Here is a 25,564-nt window from a genome sequence, read left to right as displayed (position 1 = left end):
TTGACCTAGGTATATGTAGGGAGATCGATCGGTATACATGCATGTATGTGTTAGAAGCAAATAAGGCGAGGGGAGAAGGATAGAGAGAGAGGGATGCATCTAAGAGGTGGTGTGAGAGGCATACTAAATTGAGGGGGAAGGAGTGTGCGAGGATGAGATCAACGAAAAGAGTGGTGGGAGTGCGGCATGGATGGTGAGAAGAGAAGAGGGGAAGCTTGTGTGTGTGGTAGGCACACCTGGCTAGAGAGGCATATCGATCGATGTGTGCCGTAAATAAGGAGTTGGGGGGCCTACACACACCGTGGGTGAATGACCTAAAGTGAAAAGACGAATTTGCGCGATGGAGCTAGAGAATGCTGAGGGAGGGTGAGAGGGATGCGGCCGTGTGCATGCACGAGAGAAAGTTAGCGCTAGCTACAAAGATAAGAGGATTGTGTAGGTGGAAAAGACGAATAGAGATCATAATTCATTATAAAAAGCGAATTTGGATATTTGAAGAATTTATCATAGTGTTTTAAACTGACACATGCGTGAATATATATAATGGTGATACACATGGTGTGGTTATGAACATGTTATACTACATATAATATATTTTATCTCTACTCTTATAAAAAATAGAGTTGTTGATGATGGTGTGCCTGCCATCCTGCAATATAGGTCGTCCGATTTATATCTGACGGATAGGAAGGAAACTATGGCAATTTTGAAAAAAGATACCCACACCCCTCTCCATATTTGCTAATAAGGCCTCCCCTTGATAATGTTGATGTTCCGTGGAACGCATGGGCATCTTGCTAGTACTACATATAATATATAGAACATTGATTATAATTTGGGCTAATGTGTGGCTTTTGCGGCTCAGGGATAAATACTTGTCATAATGTAGGGGGTGGGGCACTATACTTTGTGTGATAAACACAGTGTACGTATGGAACATGGTTTAGATTATGAATATATAGTTAGTACATCAAATGTACTATTATTTGGAATCAACATCAAGTGTATTCAAAAGAATGAATTCGAGTTCATATAGTACACATAGTTCATATCTATCTCTATAGTAAACATGTGGTGTGTTGTAGGTAATACACGAATGATGGTTCAAGTTGGCAACAATCATGATTGTAGATTCTTATTGAAATAGAGAAACGAATTCAAATTCAGTTCGAATTGCAGCGGTAGTATAAACATTTGGAATGCACTAAAATGTTGGTATGAGTAGGTTACATGCATTATACAGCCAGCGAACAAATTTAATTGGACATAACATGGATTCATACTCTCTCTTTGTGTAGCTTTGAATAGAATTTGTCTAGTAAAACGGGACAAGACTCTCTCTTTGTGTGGTATGAATAGTTTTATTTTTTTTGTTTTTTTCGTTGAGGGAAGTGTGAATTGATTCGGTACGTACAAGTACAATATTACATGTTAGGCTTGTCCCTAAAATTCAACCTGCGCCTTGTTATATCCTGAAAATTCTAATATCGTGCTCCCAAAACTGGCGCCTTCACAACCTGCTCCTTGCTATCCCGAAATTACAACGCGCGCGAAAACTCCCTCCAGCTGCCAAATCCCGACACGCGAAATCCCCCTTCTAACACTTGAGGTTCGAACACTAGGGTGTGCACGAAGATCTCTCCTCCCCCTAGCTCACGCCCTCACCGCGATCTCAAAGCTCAGCGTGTCAAACTCACAGAACAAGAGACACGAGGTTTATACTAGTTCGGGCCACCGATGTGGTGTAATACCCTACTCCAGTGTGGTGTGGTGGATTGCCTCTCGGGCTAAGGATGAACAGTTACAATGGGAAGAACAGCCTCCTGAGGAGAGGTGCTCTTGTGCTTGGTGAGCTTGTGTGGTTGAGGATGATCTGAACGGCCTCGGATCAGTCTAGTTCGGTTCGGACCCGATTTTTTGCCTCCTACTGTGGTGGCTAGCCCTATTTATAGAGGCCCTAGTCCTCTTCCCGAATGCTGGCGGGAAAGGATGCTACAACGGCCAAATTTGAAGGGAGACAACTAGTACAAGTTATCCTGACTAAAGGTGGTCTTCGCCTGCCAAAGGCTCTGGTGGTGATGCCGTCTTGGGCTCCACGGTGACCTCCGTCCTGCCGTCCAACTGGTCTTGGTCTTGTTGCACCGATATGGAAACCTTTGCCTGATGCCTCGGAACTCCTCGCCTGCGCTTGCCTCTTTAGCACCAAAGAGGAAACGAGGACACTGTACGCACTGGCGCCCGCCCGGCCCCGGTCGTCATGGCTTACGTCACAGGAACCTCGCGAGGTGCCCCTTGCCTTGATCTCTCCGCCCCTCGCGAGCTAGCCTGGTGAGGCCACCCCCGAGGAGGTCTTGCGTCGTCCGCCTCGCGAGGCTTGGCCCCTCGCGAGGGTCTTGAGTGTTTGCTCGTGAAGATGGGCTGTACAGGGCCGCCGGTGGAGCCATGCCGTGGGCTGTAGGCAGGCAAGTCTGGGGACCCCCGTTCCCAGGACGCCGACAGTAGCCCCCGAGCCCAAGGTGCGCTCGGACTTGGCTTCGAGGCGAAGCCAAGGGGCAAGTGCGGAGCGCCGCGGGCCCCAACAGCCTGCGGCCTCGCTTGACGCGTGGCGATTGATTGGACATGGGCGTCTCCGCTTCACGCTGCCTCGGCAACTGCCCGACTTGACAAGTCCCTGCTGCATGCAGATAAAAATCATCATTACCTGTGATCGTGGGGATCGTCGGTTGGCCTACCCCCGCTATAAATGACGAGGGGCGGAGCCCCCGTCGCTCATCTCTTCCTGCTCCGCTCGTTTCTTCTCCCTTGCTTCACTGCCGGCAGCGACACTCATGGCGCCGATACGGAGGTTCTCGGCCGCAGAGAAGGGATAAAACCCCCGCGACGAGCCCGGGTCACTTCCGCCGAAGAAGAGGTTGGCCCACCGCCGCGACGTAGCCATGAGGCCGGAGGTGTCGAGGCCTTCGTGCGGGCGGCCTCCCGTGGCCCACTGTTGGTGATGGCATCGGTCGCGCTGGCGCGTGTAGATAGGGCTCCTAAAAACTCCCTTCTTTTGTTCCCTGCGAGGAATTAAGATGACTCCGCGGGGGCGTGTAAAGGGTCTGTAACGTCTTTCGTTGATATTACACTTATTATGAAAATTTGCAAACGCATGTCCTGTTTCGGCTCAGTCCCCCCTTTCCAACCCCGCGGCAGCTTGGTGCTCTACGCCGACAGGTCCCTGTCCCCAGGTAGGCTGCAGCCATCGCTGGTATGCCAGGTCGCAATGCCGTGGTCAAGGCAGGAGGTGAGCGGCCCGAGGTCCAGTAAGAGCTCCTGAGACGCGATGCTCAAGAGGTCCCCTTTGGCGCGCAAGCAGCCATCGAGAGGTAGGAAAGGGAGGCGACGTTGCCGCAACAAGGTTGTAACAAGTGAGAGTCTTATGCTGTAGTGCTTGATCGACCCGGGCGCGAAACTTATCTTGGCAGTTGAGAGTCGATTCCTTGTGCTGCGCCAGACTCATGCATCGATGGCTGTAGTGTAGCTAGGTTGGGCCCGTTCGAGTCTCCCCCTCTTCTCCATGCTCTTCTATGTGCTCTACGTTCTCAGGTCCCGGCCCTCGAGCGAGCTCAGCTACCGCTGGTATGCCAGGTCGCGATGCCGTGGTCAAGGCAAGGGGGTGAGGGCTGGAGAGCCAGTAAGAGCTCCTGAGTCACGATGCTCACGAGCCCCCCTTTTAATGCGCTAGCGAATTGCCTTGGAGAAGAGGGAGCCCATGGTACCGCCTGCTGTTGTCCTCAGGAGGTTCCTGCAGGTTAGCGCGAGGAGGGACACAGATTGCCACTACGATTGCCGGTCTGCCGTTGGTCGCTCAGCAAGAAGATGAAGGCACTGAGGGCCTGGTGAGGTAACATGCGTGGGGCGTGCCGCGAGTCAGAGCTCGACCGCTCAGATTTGTCGGCGTTCCAGGGACGGACCTGAGCACAAGCGTCGTGCCAACGTGGGTAGCTCCCGTTGCGGGATGAGCATGGGGCAGACCGGCGACGCGGGCGGTCATGATGAGTGACAATCAAGCAGGTGATAACCATAGATAGATTATGCATGGGAAGCGAACTAGCTTAGGTAAATGCGAGAATGATACATGCCACTGGGTCGGACCCGAGCGGCCTGGGGATGATGCAGCCCGAGGGGCGCCCCCAGCAGAGTAAGCTAAAGACATAAAAGGATACATGCCGCAGGGATAGGCCCACGAGGCCTGGGAATGATGCAGCCCGGGGGGCGCTCCGAGCTAAATAAACTTGGAAAATGTCACCTGGTTCCGTTGTCGAAGGGTTGTTGGGGTAGCTGAAGATGCGTGGTGAAGGGGTTGCTCCTCATGAGCCTCCGGTGCCCCGAGCCTCGGGAGGCTCTGGGGTCCAGGTCGTTCCTTGAGGACCGTCTCCATCTCCCCCGGGACCGCGTGATGCCTGGCCTCCTGGGTCGCCAGGATGCTCCGTAGGTTGCGCTGGAAGGCGGCCGCCATGCTCGGCAGGCCGAATGGCATGCGAACATAGCTGTGAGGTGGGCCCTCGCAACGTCCCACGCGCGAAGGCTAGAAGCGCTCCTGAGATGCGGCCCTGTTGAGCCCTGGGACGTCGATGCAGACGCGCATCCCTCCATCCTCGCCTGGATGGGGAGCAGCGCCAGGTGGGCCGCGGTCGCCGCGCATGGCCCTTGCATCCTGCAACTCCTGAGTGGTCTTGGCGATGAACTCCTGAGCGTCGGGCACTCCTCGCCCGGTGTCCGCCTGAGGGAAACATGCCGCAAAGCACGCCTCCACGTGGTGCCCGAGCGCCTCCCTCGTGATGTTGGCTAGATCTGAGGCCCTCCAGAAGAGAGCCCCCGAGCCTTGCCCGAGGAGGGCGCCGGGCGCACCTTCCTATGCGAAGGAGGGAGGCGCCCCCGGCGCGGGCGCTGATCCTGATGTGGCACCGCTAGAGGCACCGCTCCCCTGAGGCCCTGTACGGAGTAGTTGCTTCTTCTTCTTGGGGATGGCCTCGAGAGGGTACTACGCACCATCATTGTCGGGGTCTTCGATTGCTGCGGCTTGGAAGGCGCGCTCGAGGGAGCACACCGCATCTCTTTCTTCACAGGGGACCGTGATGATCCCGCCGCTTCCTGGCATCTTTAGGTCGTTGTAGCCGTGGTGAGTTACCGCCATGAACTTGGCTAGGGCCGGATACCCGAGGATGGCATTGTATGGCAGACGGATGTGAGCAACGTCAAAGTCGATGATCTCGGTGCAGTAGTTGTCGCATTGTCCAAAGGTGACAGGGAGGCGGACCTGCCCTATCGGGGTGGTGGAGCCGTCAGTCACTGCTGAGAAGGGCTTGGTGGGCTGAAGCTGATCGTATGGCACTTGGAGGCTGTCGAATGTCTCGACGGACATGACGTTAAGCCATGCACCGCCGTCAATGAGGGTCTTGGTGACTTGTACATTGCTGAGACAGGTGAGGAGAGCATCGGGAGGGCGCCAGCAGTGGCCGCGCACTTGAGCTGGTCCGCCGAGCTGAAGGTGATGGTGCACTTGGACCACCTGAGCGGACGAGTGGCCTCATGCCTGGGAAGGGCTTTGTTCACCTCGCAAGCAAACTGCTTGAAGTTACGCTGAGATGCTGAGGCCTGAGCCCAAGATGCAGGCGATAGCACGCGGTTCCTGGAAGCCCCCAGCCCCCTCGTCCTGATGGTGGTCGTCATTCCTTCTTAGTGGCGGTGAGAGTGGAGGAAGACCGGCATTGCCTTGAGGGCGGTCCTCGCGAGGCTCATCCCTCCAGGCGCCCTCACGAGGCTGGTCCTGCCAGCGGTCCTCGCAAGGCCGGTCGCGCCACTCCTGCGGGGGGCCGCGATCGTCCCAGCGTCCTCCGCCCCGTCCTCCTCCTCGGCCATAGCCCCGGGCGTTGCGCTCGGGGCGTTGACCGAAGCGTCCATCTCAAATGGCCCTGAGCTCTTGGTCGTTGGTGTTGTGGCTCTGTATGTTCTGGAAGGCGCAGAACGGTCGGCTTCTTTTGTACGACTCGGGATGGTCCCGGCCGCGCTTCGTATCTGGCTCTGCTGTGAGCACGGCCACTCCCTTGCGCTTCACGTCCTTGGCCTTGGCTTTCTTCTCCTCCGGGTCGGTAGCTGGGAGCTCGAGGAGGGAATGGCGCCCCTCCTCGGCTCTCGTGCACTTGGTCGCCATGTTGAACAGCTCTAGAGTTGTGCATAACTCCTCGTGGATGGCGAGCTCCTCCTTCATCTTGACGTCGCGGAGGCCATCAGAAAACATGGAAATGATGGCCTCATCCATCACCTTGGGGATCTTGAGACGAACGTTGTCGCAGCGCTGGATGTACTTCTGCAAGGTCTCTCCTGGCTGCTGCTTGATGCGGCGCAGGTCACCCGCGGCGGGGGGGCGGTCGCAAGTGCCCTGGAAGTTGGCGACGAAGCGGTCGCGCATCTCATCCCAGGAGGAGATCGAGCCCGGGGGTAGGTTCAGGAGCCACGAGCGAGCACCATCCTTGAGAGCCATGGGGAACCAGTTCCCCATGACTTTCTCGTCGCCGTTGGCCGCCTCGATGCTCAACTCGTAGAGCTGCAAGAACTCCGCAGGGGTGCCGTCGTAGCGAGGAGGCAGGTCCGGCTTGAACTTGCCCGGCCAGACGATGCTACGCAGCTCCAGAGTGAAGGCGCGGCAGCCTGCTGTGGCCATCGGGGCCCTTTGCTGATGCGGAGCCTGCCCCTGATGCCCGCACGCCGCAACTGCAGGAGGCACGTGGTCTTGTCGCGGTTGCGCTGGGAGCGCAGGAGCATTCTCTTGCGGCCAGGGAACTTCTTGGCAGCTCCCTTCTTCTCGCGCGGACGCCCGACACGGTGGGTCACACCGGAGGGCCGCGCACCTTGGCTCCAGAGCGCCGTCTTGGTGCGGAGGTGGTGGAGGTGCTCCGTGAGCTACGTCGCCCGCAGCTGGCGGAGGGCGAGGTAGCGAGAGGGAGGGTGCGGGGGAGCCCCCAGCGGCGCTGACGAGCTCGGCGATGCGGTCCAACCAGTCCTCATAGAGGTCGTCGACCGGGCGGTAGCGCAAGAGCTCGCGTGCCATGAGCAGCGCGGCCTGCGCGTCCGCGGGAGCGCGACGAGCGTGAGACGATGAGTCGGCTGGGGTCGGCGACAGAGTGGCCGTGCGGCCGTCCCGCCGCACAGAAGGATGCAGTGAGAATGCTTGCTACTCGTTTCCCGCTGGACCGGTGGCGGCGTTGGCGGCGGGCGACGGGAACAACGGGGAGGCCCGCTGACAGGGGATGTCTGAGCGACGCGGGCGGCGAGGGCGGCCCGGCGCTCTGCGCAGGCTCGACGCGCGTCCGCCATGGATGCGGTGGAGCGACGGAACGCGGATCGGCGGGAGGAAGCCTTCGGCGCACCCCTACCTGGCGCCCCAAATGTTGGATTTCGGGTTCTGGCAAAACCCTTGAGGTTCGAACACTGGGGTGCACACGAAGATCTCTCCTCCCCCTAGCTCACTCCCTCACCGCGATCTCAAAGCTCAGCGCGTCGAACTCACAGAACAAGAGACACGAGGTTTATACTGGTTCGGGCCACCGATGTGGTGTAATACCCTACTCCAGTGTGGTGTGATGGATTGCCTCTCGGGCTGAGGATGAACAGTTACAAGGGAAGAACAGCCTCCTGAGGAGAGGTCCTCTTGTGCTTGGTCAGCTTGTGTGGTTGAGGATGATCTGAACAGCCTCGGATCAGTCTAGTTCAGTTTGGTCCCGATTTGTTGCCTCCTACTGTGGTGGCTAGCCCTATTTATAGAGGCCCTAGTCCTCTTCCCAAATGCTAGTGGGAAGGGATGCCACAACGGCCAAATTTGAAGGGAGACAACTAGTACAAGTTATCCTGACTAAAGGTGGTCTTCGCCTGCCAAAGGCTCTCGTGGTGATGTCGTCTTGGGCTCCACGATGACCTCCGTCCTGCCGTCCTGCTGGTATTGGTCTTGTTGCACCGATATGGAAACCTTTGCCTGATGCCTCGAAACTCCTCTCCTACGCTTGCCTCTTTAGCACCAAAGAGGAAATGAGGACACTTTGCGCGCTGGTGCCCGCCTGGCCCCGGTCGTCATGGCTTACGTCACAGGAACCTCGCGAGGTGCCCCTTGCCTTGATCTCTCCACCCCTCGCGAGCCAGCCTGGTAAGGCCGCCCCCGAGGAGGTATTGCGCCATCCGCCTCGCAAGGCTTGGCCCCTCGCGAGGGTCTTGAGTGTTTCCTGGTGAAGATGGGACGTACAGGGCCGCTGGTGGATCCACGCCGTGGGCCGCAGGCAGGCAAGTCTGGGGACCTCCGTTCCTAGGACGCCGGCAGCGCCACCTTAACCTGCTCCACCGGAACCGCAGCATCCTCACCGACTCCTCGGATGAAGCCGAGGCCTACTCGGCGCCACCAAAGAGGTTGTACACTTATCGCATCACACCTTCTCCTTAACTCGACCTCCCGGCGCCGACGGTGCTCCATCCCGCACCCCCATGGAGCGGCTACCTCGAAGCCGGCATCGCGGGCGACATCTCCACGGCGGCTATCCACTAGCGCGAGGCCCCTTCGGCGGCAGCGGCCATACCAGCCGGATCTGCTATTGCTGCTCTGGCTCTCGCTCGCTCGCTCGCGCTGCTGCTGCTGCTCTGGCTCTCGCTCACTCCCTCGCCCAGCTGCTGGTGCTTCGGCTCTCGCTCACTTGCTCATGCTGCTGCTGCTGCTCTCCCCCTCGCTCGTGCTGCTACTCTGCTCCGATTTAGCTACACTTGAGTCGACTCAATCGACTTCTGGGTCTCTCAATTTTCAGGGGGTGGGGGGCGGCTCGCCGGAGTTAAGGAAGAACCACCCGCAGCGGGGAGGGGGGCTTGCCGGAGAGGTACCCCACTATCTATCTTAGGGTTCTGGGTGGGGGTGGTGCTCGCCAGCGGTGGGGGCACGGTGGTGTGGGGATCTCCGGAGAAAAAGCTTGGCGCGGGGGGGGGGGCTAGAGGACTAGTCGGGGCGGGGGCGGACCAGCGGTGGGGAGTTGTTTCGGGGCGGCGGACCAGCGGTGGGGAGTTGTTTCGGGGCGGCGAGGCGGCGCGGGGTTCGGCCGGTGCTGGCTGGCGGCTCAGGGGGTGCAGGTTGAAGATGAACTGCAGGCCCTCCCTAAACTATCCCATGTGAAGTGCCTCTCTGCTACCATTGCGTTCAGTTTCGACAATAACATTCACATTCCACGGTAAATTTCAGCTTCGACAGTTAAGTTCAGAGTCAACAGTTTTTACCTCATCTATTGTAGCCAGGTGGTTTTTGGTGATGTGAATTTTACATCTATCACTTTTTGGTAATGCATTTTACATCATCTAATGGAGATGCTATTAGAATCCCACTTGAGATTAACGATGGCAAACCCTCCCCCCCTCTCCAGATTGTAATCCAGAGGAAGATATCTGTTCTGAGGCGAATTCAGACGCAGCTGACCACTCCTATTTACCCCCCAAGGTGTTTGCTCTAACTTGGCATGATGATGTTATTCATATAATGCATATGTTGCCTTGCGGTGCCTACTTTCGACATCATATATGTCATCTGCTTAGTTTAGACATGTTCTGTAATGCCACCTGCTTAGTTTCAATATCATATATGGGAATTATGCAGTCTCATGTCTTTTAGCCAGCCATAATATATGTGAAATGTGCAATACCATCCTGTTTAACCAGGCATCATATATTTGAATGATATCTAGCCCATCCTTTTCTTCATTAAATTTCCATTTGCCGACAATGTTTGTACATTAAACTACTCTTCCTGTGAATCAGCCATTTGAGTGGGTGATGGAAAAATCTGGAGTGAAAACAAGGCCTTCAGAGCAGACAGTGCTGCCTGTCGAAGCAGATCTCATGCTGGGTCCCGATAGCTCCTCAGAGATGGATTCAGAGACAGATGACCAGTCCTATTCCCCAACTAAGGTGTATGCTCTAACTTGGCACGGTTTTACTGCTCATATCATGCATATGGTGTCTTGCATTGCATAGTTTAGACATCATATACACAATATTCAACACCATGTTCTTAGTTCAGACATCATATATGTGAATGCCCTCTGCTTAGCATATAAATCACATATGTGAATTAAATCATGCGATCCTGGTTACTTAGATAACATGTATGTGAATTATGTCATGCGATCCTGTTTAGTTAGTCATCATATCTTTGAATTATGTTATGCTATGCTATCCAGTTTAGATAGACATCATATATGTGAAATTATGTCATGCTATCCGTTTTAGTTAAACAATATACATGTCAACTATTTAATGCCCTCTTTTTTCGACACTATCTATTGCATTTGTCTCTCATAAAATGTCTGTACATTCAACTATGTTTCCTGTTTATCAGCCATTTGAATTGGAGCGGGTGATGGCAGTATCTAGCGGAGTAAAAACACAGTCTTCAAATAAAATAGTGCTACCTCTTGGTGGAGATAGCACCCCGGTTGTACATGCACGAGAACCAACCCTACCACACATAACCCAGACTCTCACAGGTTTTACCCCTACTGCGATAGACAGAGAACCATCTTCACCCGATCTAACCCCAACCCCAGCAGATAGTAACCCAGCTCCTGTTGACACAGCACCATCTCCACCACAGAGCTCACAAACAAGAGCAGTTAGTAAGGCAGCTCCAGTGCCCAAAGCGCCAGTACTACCACGGCGAACCCCAACTCGACTAATTAGTACACCTATTCCTGTGGAGGAAGCACAACCAGCCATTCATAGTTTAGCATCTATCGCATTTGATGTTGTTAAATCCTATGTGTGTATCTTCCCATCATGGAAATATTATACTAAAGATGAAGGAAAATGCCAGTTGTAGGTGTTTGTCCAGGAGTTATGTGTAAGTAATGTTATTCATGGCAATTACTTTGCTTTGTCCCGTACATTCTACCTCCATGATGGTTATAATATAGCAAATTTTCCCATTTTTCTCTATAGAGAAGGACCGATTTGGAAACTCAGGATGAGGTAACATGTGCTAATACCTCTGCTATCTTCAAGAATGCTTCGTGGTAGTATCGGAATTACCTGAAGAAAACGTACTTCACTGGCAAAGAAACTCATCAAATTCCCTTACGTTCTCCTGAGACACATTTACTGGACGATGACTGGGAACGCCTTGTTCTTTACTGGTCCCAAACCAAGAATGTGGTAAGGTCTATGAGCTCATTTTATTTTAAGTACTATATGCTTGCGTCTTATGTAGAACAAGTGCTCAAACCTGAAGAACAACTGTTCTCATTTAAGATTCCATTGCTATCGTGCATACTGCTTTGCTCTTGTATCACTGTATTTACTCATACAAACTTATTTTTAAATTGAACGATCCAATGGAAACTCCAATGGCACAACAGGTATGTTTACGCATGTTTCTTTAACAGGTTTCCTCTTATAAATAGCTCTGTTGATTTCGATTTCAATTGTGTATACAGTTGACTTCTCATATCATGCACATTACTAGCATCATAACAGGGCCAATAGTGTTGTTGTACATGTAGACCTGTGGTACCCATCTGAAATCTTGTTATGCCGTGTAGTTTCCCATGCTTTGTATTCTTTCAGTGCTGCTTTCTCTTGAACTGATATGTTTTGAACCGTGTCACTATTTTGATTTGGCAAGACAATGCAGTGACCATAGGACTTGGCAATAGAAGACTTGGTAATGGAAGACTTGGTAGCTTAATATTGTCCACCTTACTAATGAACTGGTTCACCGAAATGAGTTTCATATACTAGTACATGCTAAACCTGTTATGTGTCTGCTTGTTTCTTCTTTTAGAAGGCTGACAGAATATTGGGGAAGAGTGCCTTATTAAGAAATGCTAAAGGAAGTAATGCAGATAAGGTTCAGGATCGTGAGACATCCATGTTGGTCTCCAACAAAGCTGATAAAACAGCTAAAGAAAACTATCTTGAAGACAGTGAGGCAACCCAAAGTCCTGCCTTGGTTTAGTGTTCGAGTTACTGGCCACGACTGCTTGCACAAGCTATTCAACTCACTGTCTGAATCACTTCGGTTTCTTGAGTCTCAACTACAAGCTGAAAGACATCCATCAGCTGTGCTGCGACAAGAAGCGGAAGGACTGCGGAAGTCCCTGGAGCATTCAGATGCATACTTTCTGGTGCAACAGCAAGCGTTGGAGGATTTTAGCGCCAAACAGGACAAAGCTAATAAGCTTGCTAAGCTTATTGCCGCATGGTGGATACCCAGGATAATATTTCTTGAGCTCTTCTGAAGTTGTTTCAGTTATCGACTTGTTTTGCCGCCGCGTTTATTTGCACTTGTCGTGGAATTGTCACGGCAGATGTCCTCGTGCCAGACTTAGTCGTGGAGCCATCGCAGCTAGGAAGCTTAAAGGGGTTAAACGGGACAAAGGACACGAGGATTATACTGGTTCGGCCCCTTACGGTGAAGGTAAAAGCCTACTCCAGTTGAGGTGGAATTACTTAGGGTTTCGATGATCAGGGAGCTTAACCGCTATGCCTGGCTATTGATCTGATGTTGCTTGTCCTGAACCGCCGTCGGGTCGTCCCTTTATATAGAGAGGTTGACGCCCAGTGGCTCTCAGAGTCCCAGCCGGCTTATAACAGTGTCCGGCTCGGACTCTTAACTATTCTTGCCTTACACTACAAGTCTTGCCATAACGGCGGTTTATCACTACGGGCCTTAAGCCGCCTCCGGTTCTTAAGCCCATTACTGAACCGCCATCCTCAAGCTTGGTACTGGGCTTCACGTGATGATCATTATGACGTAACCCGGCCCCTCCTGGGCGGGTGACTCTAATGGTTATATCCTCAACATTAGGCCCCAGATTGATTTGAACCGGTTCATGTCAATCTTCAATACCTTTAAGAGAAAATTTTCCGGCTTCTGCTTGTGCAAAGGTTATAACCCGCCGTGACGTCATCTTCTGGATTCTTGGTAACCCGCCATGACGTCATCTTCCATTAAATTCATTTTTTATTCTGTCATATCCCAACGGATCTTATCTTAATGACCATCCCGAGAATCGAGGCGTTTCTGCGGCAAGATAATCATGTCTTCAGCCTCCTCGTTTCTCGCGCCCATTTACCAGCCGTCCCTTATAAATAGGCCCGGCCCATAAGCCTTTCGTCACTCTTCTCGATCCATCGTCTTCCTCCTCTGACGCCCCAGAGCTCGAGCTCCGCCGCCGCCGCCGCGCCCCTCGTCTTCCTCAGCCTCGGCCGCTGCATCATCCTGAACCGGTCCAGAGAAACGGCGGCGACCTCCGCTGCTCATCGGCACCAGTAAGTCCTTGCTACTCCGTACAGTAGATTCGCATTAGGGTTCCATGCTTCTTCCCTGTTCTTCGTAGTTTCATCTCGATTTCTTCACAGTTCCTCCACCGAGGCTCCTTTTGATCCGAAAACGGTACAGACTCCCTGCGGTAGTAGTTTCTCACCCATTTTTATGCTAGTAGATCCCTTTTGCCCGAAAAAAGACCTCATTTAGAGCTTATGAACTCCTCTGTATCAGTTTTTTAGGTCTAGAAATTTTTCCTTTCTGGACGATCGTTTGATCCAAAGTAATCCCTGCAATCTGTGAAACTTGTTTGTGCAACACTTAGACAAAAAACTGCATCTGTTAGCCATGGCGGCTCATATCGCCGGCTTAAAAGAGACCCTGCTTTGTGAAATCTCCGGCTCACTCACAATAGAGTTAAATAACTTAAATTGCTTAAGATATCCACGGCGGCTTAGATAACCTGACACAGTTAGTCATATATCATTAGGCCCCTTCATAAACCGCCATCTTGAATACTGAACTGAAATCTTCCTCCGGCTTAAATTTGAACCGGGAATTCTCTTTTGTCATAGGCTTCCATTTTCCACAATGCCGCCCAAGGCTCCCAAAGCGCCCATTACGTGCAACTGGGTGAGATCCAACGTTACTGATAGCACCTTAGATGACTTCGTAAAAACGGGTTACCTGCCTAAGAAGGAGGTCATGTCCTACCGAGCTCCTGACCCGTCCGAAGAGAGACCTCAACCAAAGGACGGAGAGGTTGTCATATTTGCTGACCACATGAGCCGGGGCTTTGCTCCTCCTGGCTCAAAATTCTTCAGAGATGTTCTGCACTTTTTCGATCTGCGACCTCAAGACATTGGACCCAACTCCGTGTCGAACATTTGTAACTTTCAAGTGTTCTGTGAGGTATACCTTGGAGAAGAACCCAGCCTGCTACTCTTTAGGGAGTTATTTTACCTGAACCGCCAGAATGAATGTGCCAACGGGCCTAGCTTGGAACTTGGTGGAATCTCAATCCAACGACGGAGAGATTGTCTCTTTCCTTATGCTGAGCCGCCAAGCCACCCGAAGGACTGGAACTAGACATGGTTCTACTGCCAAGATACTTCTCCGGCTGATGAGAACCCTCTGCCCGGTTTTCGCGCCCTGCGTCTGGAGTCAAATCACCCCCTGCCAGACAAATTATCTCAAGCTGAGCGTCAACCGCTTATTCCCACCATCAACAAAATCAAAGCTCTTCTGGGAAACGGCCTAAACGGCGTTGATCTGGTCCGGGTCTGGATTGCTTGGCGGGTGATTCCTCTAAGCCGCCGCCCTGGCTTAATGTGTGATTACACGGGCCGGAAGGATGATCCTCTTCGTCACAGCCCCGACGACTTACCTGAGGACGTCGTTGATGACATGACCAAGTCTCTTCTGAACGAGAGCTTAGCAGATTGCGGGAGGACAGGCCTAAGCCCCTTCTGCAAGGCTAACCGGGCCCGGCGGTAAGCTATTGACCTGAACACCTTACTTTTCATTTTAACAATTTTCATCTTAACTTCAAGAAACCTTCATTATATTTTACAGGCTAATGACAAATTCTGGAAGGTCAGGTATGACCATGAAGCTGCTAAGAAAGCCAGGAAGGTTAAAAAAGCCGCCAGGAGAGCCGCTCCCCGCAAGAAGGGGAGTAAGCCTAGCGCCTCGGACCTGCTTCATCTGGAAGACACCTCCGAGTTAGAGGTAGCCCTTGATTCTTTAGGCTCCTTTTTTAACCGTCTTATTGACACTGATTATCAGCAGGAGGATACCGGAGCGAGTAACCCGGTGATTGAAGAGGTAACTATACTTTCCTCCGACTCGGAGCCCTTGCCAAGACTGAAAGTCCGAAGAGTAACCCGGAAAGTAAGATTTTCACATCCTTTAGCTTATCAAGATCCTCAATTTCTTTTGAAGCGACAGATTCATGAGAGTCGGAGGCAGACCCGGACTAGCAAGGACGCAGACCTCTCCTCCGGCTTACCCGAAGCATCAAGGAAGCGCCGGACCGAGGTTATCTCCGACTTATATCCTTTTCATCCTTTGGCGGGCGTCACTCGTCAACCACTCAATTCTTCTGATTCAAACTATCAGGGAACTTCACCTTCCTCCGGCGACTCCATGCAATCTAACTTGCCGGCCTTCAAGACCGCACCCGGGTAATGATAGCCAGCTTACTTTGTGCTTATCTTACTCATGGTTTTGCACTAACTCTTTGACTTTCAGTATACAAGTAAAGCCCAGCAAGAGGGCGAAGAAAAGTAAGCCGGCCGAAGAGCCGGTCTTGACTGAACCTGATGCCTCTGCCCCTGAGCCGCCGTCTGCACCAGCTCCGGAAACCACCACTGCCCCATCTGATGAGCAAGTTATGGAGGGTTCTGATAACCCGGAGATCCCCAGCCCGGCTCATCCAGATGACCCGGACGTGGTGATTACCCGGACCGAATTTGTTGATCCGGGAAGACCCACCGTGCTGGCTAGGTGCTCTACCAAGGAGGAACTTCTGGAACGCCGCAGAGCCAGGCTGGACATTACTAACTATGCCAATCTGAGCATTGGAGATATTGTCGTTGGCTATATTGGTCAAGTGCACAACAGCCGGGACCTGGAGATTGACATGGTGAAGCAAATACAGCAAAAATCTGAGGTACGACTCCCTTGCTTACTCCATAGTCATCCTTACCATGCCAGCCCCCAAGTCTATTACTTATGATGGAATATGTTGTAGACTTAATACCGGCTTACCTAGTAACACTCACGGGCCGGATTAAACAGCATAATTGAACCGGTCTTTACCTTATGTTAATCAAGTAGTTGAGCAACTTTACACATTAGCCCCCAAGTGCCGAGTACCTTTTCCTGCAAAGTGCTTGGGACTTACTTTCATGAACCGGCACTGTAGATAGAGCCTTTCAGCATACATTAGTCCCCAAGTGCCAAGTGTCTTTGCTTGCAAAGTGCTTGGGACTTAATATTGCATTATAATCACCTTAATTGTAACCCGAAATTTGTACAGGCCGCCTGTAAGAAATTTGAATCGGAAATCTCTGATTTGAAGAGCCGCCTGAAGACCCAGGAAAGTGAAACCCAAAAAAGCCAACTCCAAATTTGAACTCAGTGTATCCGCACAAGAGAAACTGAAGAAAAAGTTTGAAGCAGAAAGGAAAGCCTGGGCAGATGAAAAAGCTGCTTTGCTCAGCTGGGCCGAACAAGCAGAGGCCACTCTTACTGAAAGAACCGCCGAGCTATCCGGCTTAAAACGCCATGTCTCTCAGATGGCCTCCACAATCTTTGGTAAATTTCTAATCAGTTTACACCATTTAGTTCCCATAAACATCTCAATTGCCAACAGCTCACTTGACTTTGTAATGCAGGTCCCAGGAGTTCCAATCTCAACCAGAGCGTGCTGACTAAGCTGAAGGCGGTTTACACCTTGGTGGAGCAACTTTACACCGGGTCACAACGTGCTTTAGCCGTTGTGGCTCTGTCCAATGAAGTTCCCACTCACCTGGCAGATGTACTCAGGCGGCTTGCCGTACTTCCTCAGCGCTTCCAAGAGCTGAGACGGGCTTCTGCAAGAGCCGGAGCCATAGCCGCTCTGAGCCGGGCCAAGGCGTTTCTACCGGAGCTAGACCCGGCCGACATCGCCCTTGGGTATCCCAGCTTGAAGGAAGACGGCACCCCCTTTGACCAGAAGGACTTCGCCGCCTGTGTGAAGAGCGTACGCCCTGTGGCCACTTTGATTGGCAATGACACAGATCTTACCAAATATCAGCCGGGCTATGACGCGGAGAATCAGAGAATCCCAACACCACGCTATGAGGCAGTCAGCCTGATTCCGCCAACTCGTAAGCATACCTTCGCCCCTGAAGTTGACCCGGCCGGGTTAATTGATGATGAGGCTCAATTTGAAGCTTTGAGCGGCATTGACTGGAAATCATCAACCTTCCAGGTCATGGAAACAACCGGAGGAGCGGAGAGGGATGAGCCGGAAGCTTCAACCCAACAAGCACTTTAATTTCGTAGGCGGCTCATGGTTATGCCTTAAAAACAATGCCTCACCTTTTGGACTCGGGGAGTCCTGTAATAGAGTAGGACAAACACTTAATTTTGTCGTGCCATCGTGCACGTGTGCAGCGCTCAACTCTGTTTAGGCTGCTCTTTTATATTCCTCCGGGTTATGTTTGATCATTTGCTTTCCTTAAGCTTAAAGAGCTGTCTTTAATTGTCCTGCATAGAAAACAAATCACAAGTCTCTAGGCGGCTGCAAGCCTTCAAGTACACTTCCGGTTTATGTAACCCAAATAATAAGGTTGAGAACTCAACTCCGGTTCACCAGCACCTATAATGCTTATTGTGTGCTATCAACATTATTAATCAAAGTTAAGCCGGTGGAAAAAGAACCACCCTTGAACACTTTTGATATGATCAAAAGAATTTGTTGCAAACCAAGAGATCAAAAACTTAGGGGCTTCTGATTCGAATACGACCAGAGAACCGTCCCAAAGGGGTTAAGCTAAGATTCGAATGCGATCATATAGCCCCCAGTGGCTTTGGCGTTGCCGATCAAGAGGGTACCGACAGCTATGTTCTCTTTGGTTCGAATACGACCTATGTTTGAACAGGAAGCCCCCAAATGACCTTGAGAGTTGTTTAACGACGCTGATTCGAATACGATCCACGTCGGTTCCCAAAGGGGGTTGAGCTATGATTCAAATATGATCAAGAAAAACTCCCCAATGAGCTCGGCAATTTGCCAATCAAGTGGGTATCGACAGCTATGTTCTCTTTGGTTCGAATACGACCTATGTTTGAACAGGAAGCCCCCAAGTGACCATATTTTTAACGGCTAGATTCGAATACGATCATAAGCCGGATCAACCTCCAAGTGACCATGTAATGTTCAATGAAAATAACAATGATACATTTACCTTTGGAGGAAAGAAAGGACAGAGGTCCTGCTTTATTATTTATCACAATATATACATGGCTATAGAAATATGTACATTATGAGAGCCGGTGGCTCAAGTGTAATAAGGCCGAAGCTGAGCTATGTTCCACGGCCGGCGGGTCTCCTCCTCCGACTTACGTGAATCTCTGTGCTCCCGAACATCAATAAGGTAGTATGACCCGTTGTGCAAGTTCTTGCTGACCACAAAGGGCCCTTCCCAAGGTGGGGATAACTTGTGCGCATCTGTTTGATCCTGGATGAGCCGGAGCACCAAATCACCTTCCTGAAAGACCCGGGACTTAACCCGGCGGCTGTGATAGCGGCGCAGGTCTTGTTGGTAAATCGCCGAGCGAGCTGCTGCTACGTCACGTTGTTCATCCAACAAGTCAAGAGCTTCTTGACGCGCCTGCTCATTATCCGCCTCGACATAAGCCGCCACTCGAGGCGAGTCATGACGGATGTCGCTAGGGAGGACCGCCTCAGCTCCGTAAACCATGAAGAAAGGTGTGTAACCCGTAGACCTGTTAGGAGTAGTATTGATGCTCCATAACACGGAAGGTAACTCCTCTACCCAACAACCCGGCGTCCGTTGCAAAGGGACCAAAAGCCGGGGCTTGATGCCCTTCAAGATCTCCTGATTGGCTCTCTCAGCCTGACCATTGGATTGAGGGTGAGCCACTGATGAAACATCGAGCCGAATATGCTCTCGTTGACAAAATTCCTCCATGGCGCCCTTAGACAGATTGGTGCCATTGTCAGTTATAATGCTGTGTGGAAAACCAAAGCGAAATATCACCCTTTTCATGAACTGAACCGCTGTGGCTGCGTCACACTTACTAACTGGCTCTGCCTCAACCCACTTTGTGAACTTGTCGACCGCCACCAAGAGGTGGGTCTTCTTATCCTTGGACCTTTTAAAAGGCCCAACCATATCAAGCCCCCAGACCGCAAATGGCCAAGTGATTGGAATCATCCTCAACTCTTGAGCCGGCACATGAGCCCGTCGTGAGAACCTCTGACAACCGTCACATTTACTGACCAAGTCCTCTGCATCAGCATGAGCCGTCAGCCAATAAAAACCATGACGAAAAGCCTTGGCCACAAGGGATTTTGAGCCGGCATGATGGCCACAATCCCCCTCGTGAATCTCACGTAAAATTTCTTGACCTTCCTCAGGGGAAACACAACGCTGGAAAGTTCCAGTGACACTGCGACGATGCAGCTCGCCATTGATAATTATCATTGACTTAGACCGCCGGGTTATTTGTCTGGCCAAAGTTTCATCCTCAGGCAATTCTCCCCGGGTCATGTAAGCCAAGTATGGTACTGTCCAATCTGGGATAATGTGGAGAGCCGCCACCAACTGTGCTTCCGGGTCAGGAACAGCCAAGTCTTCCTCTGTAGGCAACTTAACAGAAGGGTTATGCAAAATGTCCAAGAAAGTATTAGGCGGCACCGGCTTTCGCTGAGAGCCCAGCCGGCTTAATGCATCAGCCGCCTCGTTCTTCCTGCGATCGATGTGCTCTACTTGGTAACCCTGAAAATGTCCAGCAATGGCATCAACTTCGCGGCGATAAGCCGCCATGAGGGGGTCCTTGGAATCCCACTTGCCTGACACTTGTTGGGCCACTAAATCTGAGTCGCCAAAGCACCTTACCCGGCTTAAGCTCATCTCCTTAGCCATCCGAAGACCATGGAGCAAGGCCTCGTACTCAGCTGCATTGTTAGTACAGGGAAACATCAACCGTAGCACATAGCAAAACTTGTCACCTCGAGGGGAAGCTAATACAACTCCAGCCCCCGAGCCCTCCAATTGCCTGGACCCGTCGAAGTGAATAGTCCAGTATGTATTATCCGGTTTCTCTTCAGGCACCTGCAGCTCTGTCCAATCGTTGATGAAATCCACCAATGCTTGAGATTTGATAGCAGTGCGCGGCACGTATTTTAGACCATGAGGCCCAAGTTCTATAGCCCACTTAGCAACTCTTCCTGTGGCTTCTCTGTTTTGGATGATATCTCCTAGGGGAGCAGAACTAACCACAGTGATAGGGTGACCCTGGAAATAATGCTTAAGCTTCCGGCTTGCCATGAATACCCCATAAACAAGCTTCTGCCAATGTGGATACCGTTGTTTGGACTCAATGAGTACTTCGCTGACGTAGTAAACCGGCCGCTGAACCGGATACTCCTTACCCGCTTCCTTACGCTCCACCACCACAGCCACACTGACGGCTCGTGTGTTAGCGGCTACATACAGCAATAAAGGCTCCTTGTCAACAGGAGCAGCAAGGACTGGTGGCTCAGCTAGCTGTCTTTTCAAATCCTCAAAAGCAGCATTAGCAGCATCATTCCAGATAAAGTCATCTGTTTTCTTCATCATCTGGTACAGTGGCATGGCCTTTTCACCCAACCGGCTTATAAACCGGCTCAAAGCAGCGATGCGACCCGCCAGACGCTGGACGTCGTTTATGCACGCCGGCTTAGCCAGAGAGGTGATTGCCTTGATCTTTTCCGGGTTAGCTTCAATGCCTCTGTGAGAAACCAGAAAACCCAAGAGCTTGCCTGCGGGAACACCAAAAACACACTTGGCCGGGTTAAGCATCATCTTGTAGACCCGGAGATTATCAAAGGTCTCTCTCAGATCATCTATCAAGGTCTCCTTCTCCCTGGATTTAACCACGATATCATCCACATAGGCATGAACGTTGCGCCCAATCTGGTTATGAAGACAATTCTGCACGCAACGCTGGTAAGTCGCCTGTGCACTCTTGAGCCCAAAAGGCATAGACACATAACAGAAGGCTCCAAAGGGAGTGATGAACGCCGTCTTCTCCTGGTCCTTAACTGCCATTTTGATCTGATGGTATCCAGAGTAAGCATCCAAAAAGCTTAAACGCTCACAACCCGCCGTAGCATCAATAATTTGATCAATACGGGGGAGAGCAAAAGGATCAGCCGGACAAGCTTTGTTTAAATCCGTATAGTCCACACACATCCGCCAGGTGCCGTTCTTCTTGAGCACGAGCACCGGGTTAGCTAACCATTCTGGATGAAAAACTTCAACAATAAACCCGGCCGCCAAGAGCCGGGCTACCTCCTCACCAATGGCTTTCCGCCTCTCCTCATTAAACCGCCGGAGGAATTGCCTGACCGGCTTAAATTTCGGATCAATATTGAGAGTGTGCTCAGCGAGTTCTCTAGGTACACCCGGCATGTCAGAAGGTTTCCATGCAAAGATGTCCCTGTTCTCACGGATGAACTCGATGAGCGCGCCTTCCTATTTCGGATCCAGATTGGCACTGATGCTGAACTGCTGAGATGAGTCACCTGGAACAAAATCAACAAGTTTAGTCTCATCCGCTGACTTAAATTTCATTGTCGGCTCATGCTCCGTGGTTGGCTTTTTCAAAGACGTCATATCTGCCAGGTCAACACTATCCTTGTAAAACCTCAATTCCTCTGTCGCACAAACAGACTCAGCATAAGCAGCGTCACCTTCCTCACATTCCAAGGCTATCTTTCGGCTGCCATGAACCGTAATGGTCCCATTGTGACCCGGCATCTTGAGCTGCAAATACACGTAACACGGCTGCGCCATGAACTTGGCGTAAGTCGGCTGCCCAAATAGAGCATGGTACGGGCTTCTTATTTTAACCACCTCAAACGTCAGTTTTTCCGCTCTGTAGTTGTACTCATCTCCAAAGGCTACTTCCAGCTCGATCTTACCGACTAGGTACGCTGACTTACCAGGCACCACCCCATGGAAAACAGTGTTGGACTGGCTCAGGTTTTTTTTTCAGTTAGTCCCATACGACAGAAGGTCTTATAATAGAGGATGTTGATACTGCTGCCTCCGTCCATGAGCACTTTAGTGAATTTGTACCCTCCAACCTGAGGAGCCACCACCAAGGCCAGGTGACCCGGATTGTCAACCCGGGGAGGGTGATCTTCCCTACTCCACACAATAGGCTGTTCAGACCATCTCAAATAACGGGGAACCGCCGGCTCAACAGCATTTACAGCCCTCTTATGAAGCTTCTGGTCTCGCTTGCACAGACTGGTAGTAAACACATGATACTGCCCACCATTAAGCTGCTTTGTATTGGTCTGGTATCCCCCCTGCTAGTGCTGCTGATTACCCTGGCCAGACTACTGATTAAAGCCCCCTTGAAAATTCTGAGAATCGGAATTGGAGCCGCCGCCCGGGCCATGAAAGCTGCCGGCTCCTGAGCCGCTGCCCTGCCATTGTTGCCATTAAAAGCGTTGGAATTTTGAAGGCTTTCATGATTGCGCAGTCTTCCATAGATGAGTGGCCGGCTTATCCCTAGAGCCATGCCTTGGACAGGGCTCATTCAACAATTGCTCAAGCGTCGGGCCTGACCCGCCGGCTCGGGGAGGTGGTCTCCCCTTACGTCGGTGGTTGTTACCCTGTGAATTGGCGTTGGCCACAAACTCCATACTGCCATCAGCCTTACGCTTGTTACCTCCCTGGTTCGCCGGGTTATGCTGAGGGCCCTTGCCATTGCCATTCCGTTTTCCCTTCCCTGTCCTTTCATCATCCGACGCGGGATCCTTGGTACTATCAGAGTCGGCGTACTTGACCAGAGCCGCCATCAGCGTACCCATATCATTGCAATCGCGCTTGAGCCGCCCGAGCTTCATCTTCAGGGGCGCAAAACGACAATTCTGCTCCAACATTAAGACTGCAGAGCCGGCATCCATCTTATCAGATGAATGTATTATCTCTTTGACCCGGCGAACCCAATGGGTTGTAGACTCACCCTCCTGCTGCTTGCAGTTAGTCAAATCCACAATGGACATAGATTGCCTACATGTATCTTTGAAGTTTTGGATGAACCGGGCTTTTAGCTCTGCCCATGACCCGATGGAGTTAGGTGGCAGTCCTTTCAACCAAGTGCGGGTAGTCCCATCCAACATCATGGTGAAGTATTTGGCCATTGCCGCTTCACTAACCTCCAGTAACTCCATAGCCATCTCGTAGCTCTCGATCCATGCTACGGGTTGTAAATCAGCCGTGTAATTAGGTACCTTCCTAGGTCCTTTGAAATCCTTGGGCAAACGTTCATTACAGAGAGCCGGCACTAGACAAGGGACGCCTCCGGTCCTCGTAGGTATACCCGCGTCGATAGAAGCCGTCGGATAAGCCGGGAGTGGCTGGTAAGCCGTCAACTGAGCCGCCTGCTCTGCCTCTTGTCATGTTCTGTCATGGTCTACCATGTTAACGGCTTCATTATGTGCCGGGCCATGGCCAGCTGGCAAGTCACGGCGCCGGACGTTGCTTGAGCCGGTCGCTGAGATCATGTGCCTGCTATAACTTGGGCTCCGGTTTGGACGAGGGGTTGAATGAATCCTGTCCCGGCTATATGAGTATGCCTCCTGTTGCGCCAGAGCCGTCTGAAGAAGTTCTCTGACCCGGCGGGTTTCGACCGCCGTTGGAGAGTCGCCATCGATTGGAAGAGCCGCCAGTCGCGCCGCTGCGGCGACCATGTTTTCCAACGGGTTGGCATAATGACCCGGTGGTATTGGCACATACTGAGGCGGGGTAGTGTTCACACGGGGAGGCCCCATCACTTGCGGCTGAATCGGCGTTCCAGCCCCGGGTGCCGTGATCTCTGGCGGGTTACTGGGCCCTGCACCAGGCGTGTTGAAAAGGTTTCGAGGATCGTAAACCGGAGGGAGTCGAGATTGAGCCTTCTGATGCCTCCTTCTCATGATCTCATTGGATGCGTTCTGATCCATCGTGAGCCGGAAAGACTGCGCCTGAATCAGCTGAGTCTGGGCGTCGAGAGCCGCTCGCTCTGCAGCCATCCTGATCCCTTCCGCTGCCAGATCTTCCTTGGCTCTTGCTATATCCAACTTTAGCTATGCCACCTCCGCATCATGTTGAGCTTGATCCGCTGGGGCGACCGTAGCGGTTAACAGGGCCGTCATCTTGTCTGTGAGATCCATCAGCACCTGAGCCGGCGAGTGCACAGGGCCTCCTGCCCCAGTGGCGGAGTTTTGAACAGGTTGTGCGCCGGCCATGAAGATTCCAACCCGGCTCGGCGGCTCAAAGGGGTCCGAAATACTGTCGCCATTGGAACAACCCCTGATCCTGCCATCTTGAAGCTGGTATAACGAGTTGGTCTCATCCGTGGATGACTCGCCGTCAGAGCGAGCGGCCGCCTCATTGCCAGATCCAGATCCTTCCGAGAGTCCTCCATGGACGCATCCCACGAAAGCATGCTTCAAGGCAGGCAGAGTCCGGGCGGGTCTCGCACGCTGAGCCGTCTCGATGAGGTCGGCGCAGAGGTCCGGCTCAGGGCCCGGCTTGCCAATCTTGCCAATGAAAACGTGGATTCCGCCGAAGGGGACCCGATACCCGTACTCGATTGAGCTGGCGTCGGGGCCCCAACTTGCATCGTCGATGTAGAGCTTGCTGCGACGACTCTTGGTCATCCGGCCCACAGCGTATCCTTTGAGCCCTTTGAAGCTGCCCTTCAAGAATGCAATTCCACCGTGCGCTGGCCCCACGGTGGGCGCCAACTGTCGTGGAATTGTCACGGCAGATGTCCTCGTGCCAGGACTTAGTCGTGGAGCCATCGCAGCTAGGAAGCTTAAAGGGGTTAAACGGGACAAAGGACACGAGGATTATACTGGCTTGGCCCTTACGGTGAAGGTAAAAGCCTACTCTAGTTGAGGTGGAATTACTTAGGGTTTCGATGATCAGGGAGCTTAACCGCTATGCCTGGCTATCGATCTGATGTTGCTTGTCCTGAACCGCCGCCGGGTCGTCCCTTTATATAGAGAGGTTGATGCCCAGCGGCTCTCAGAGTCCCGGCCGGCTTATAACAGTGTCCGGCTCGGACTCGTAACTATTCTTGCCTTACACTACAAGTCTTGCCATAACGGCGGTTTATCACTACGGGCCTTAAGCCGCCTCCGGGTCTTAAGCCCATTACTGAACCGCCATCCTCAAGCTTGGTACTGGGCTTCACATGATGATCATTATGACGTAACCCGGCCCCTCCTGGGTGGGTGACTCTAATGGTTATATCCTCAACAGCACTGGTGGCCAATTTTGATGGCCAGTGTATGTAATATGCTACTTTGTTCCCTATATTTGCACTGGTGGCGAACTTTGATGCCCAGTGGATGTAATATGTGTAATAGCTGTAATAGGCTAGTGTAAGTTGCTTGCTTATTTATTTCCTTATTGTCTTGTTTATTTGTTTGCTTGTAGTCAGTGCAGTTATTTTTCC

Source organism: Triticum aestivum, chromosome 1D (genome assembly GCF_018294505.1).
Source record: "Triticum aestivum cultivar Chinese Spring chromosome 1D, IWGSC CS RefSeq v2.1, whole genome shotgun sequence".
In the NCBI taxonomy this organism is placed as follows: Eukaryota; Viridiplantae; Streptophyta; class Magnoliopsida; order Poales; family Poaceae; genus Triticum; species Triticum aestivum.
This window is presented reverse-complemented; position numbering follows the sequence as displayed.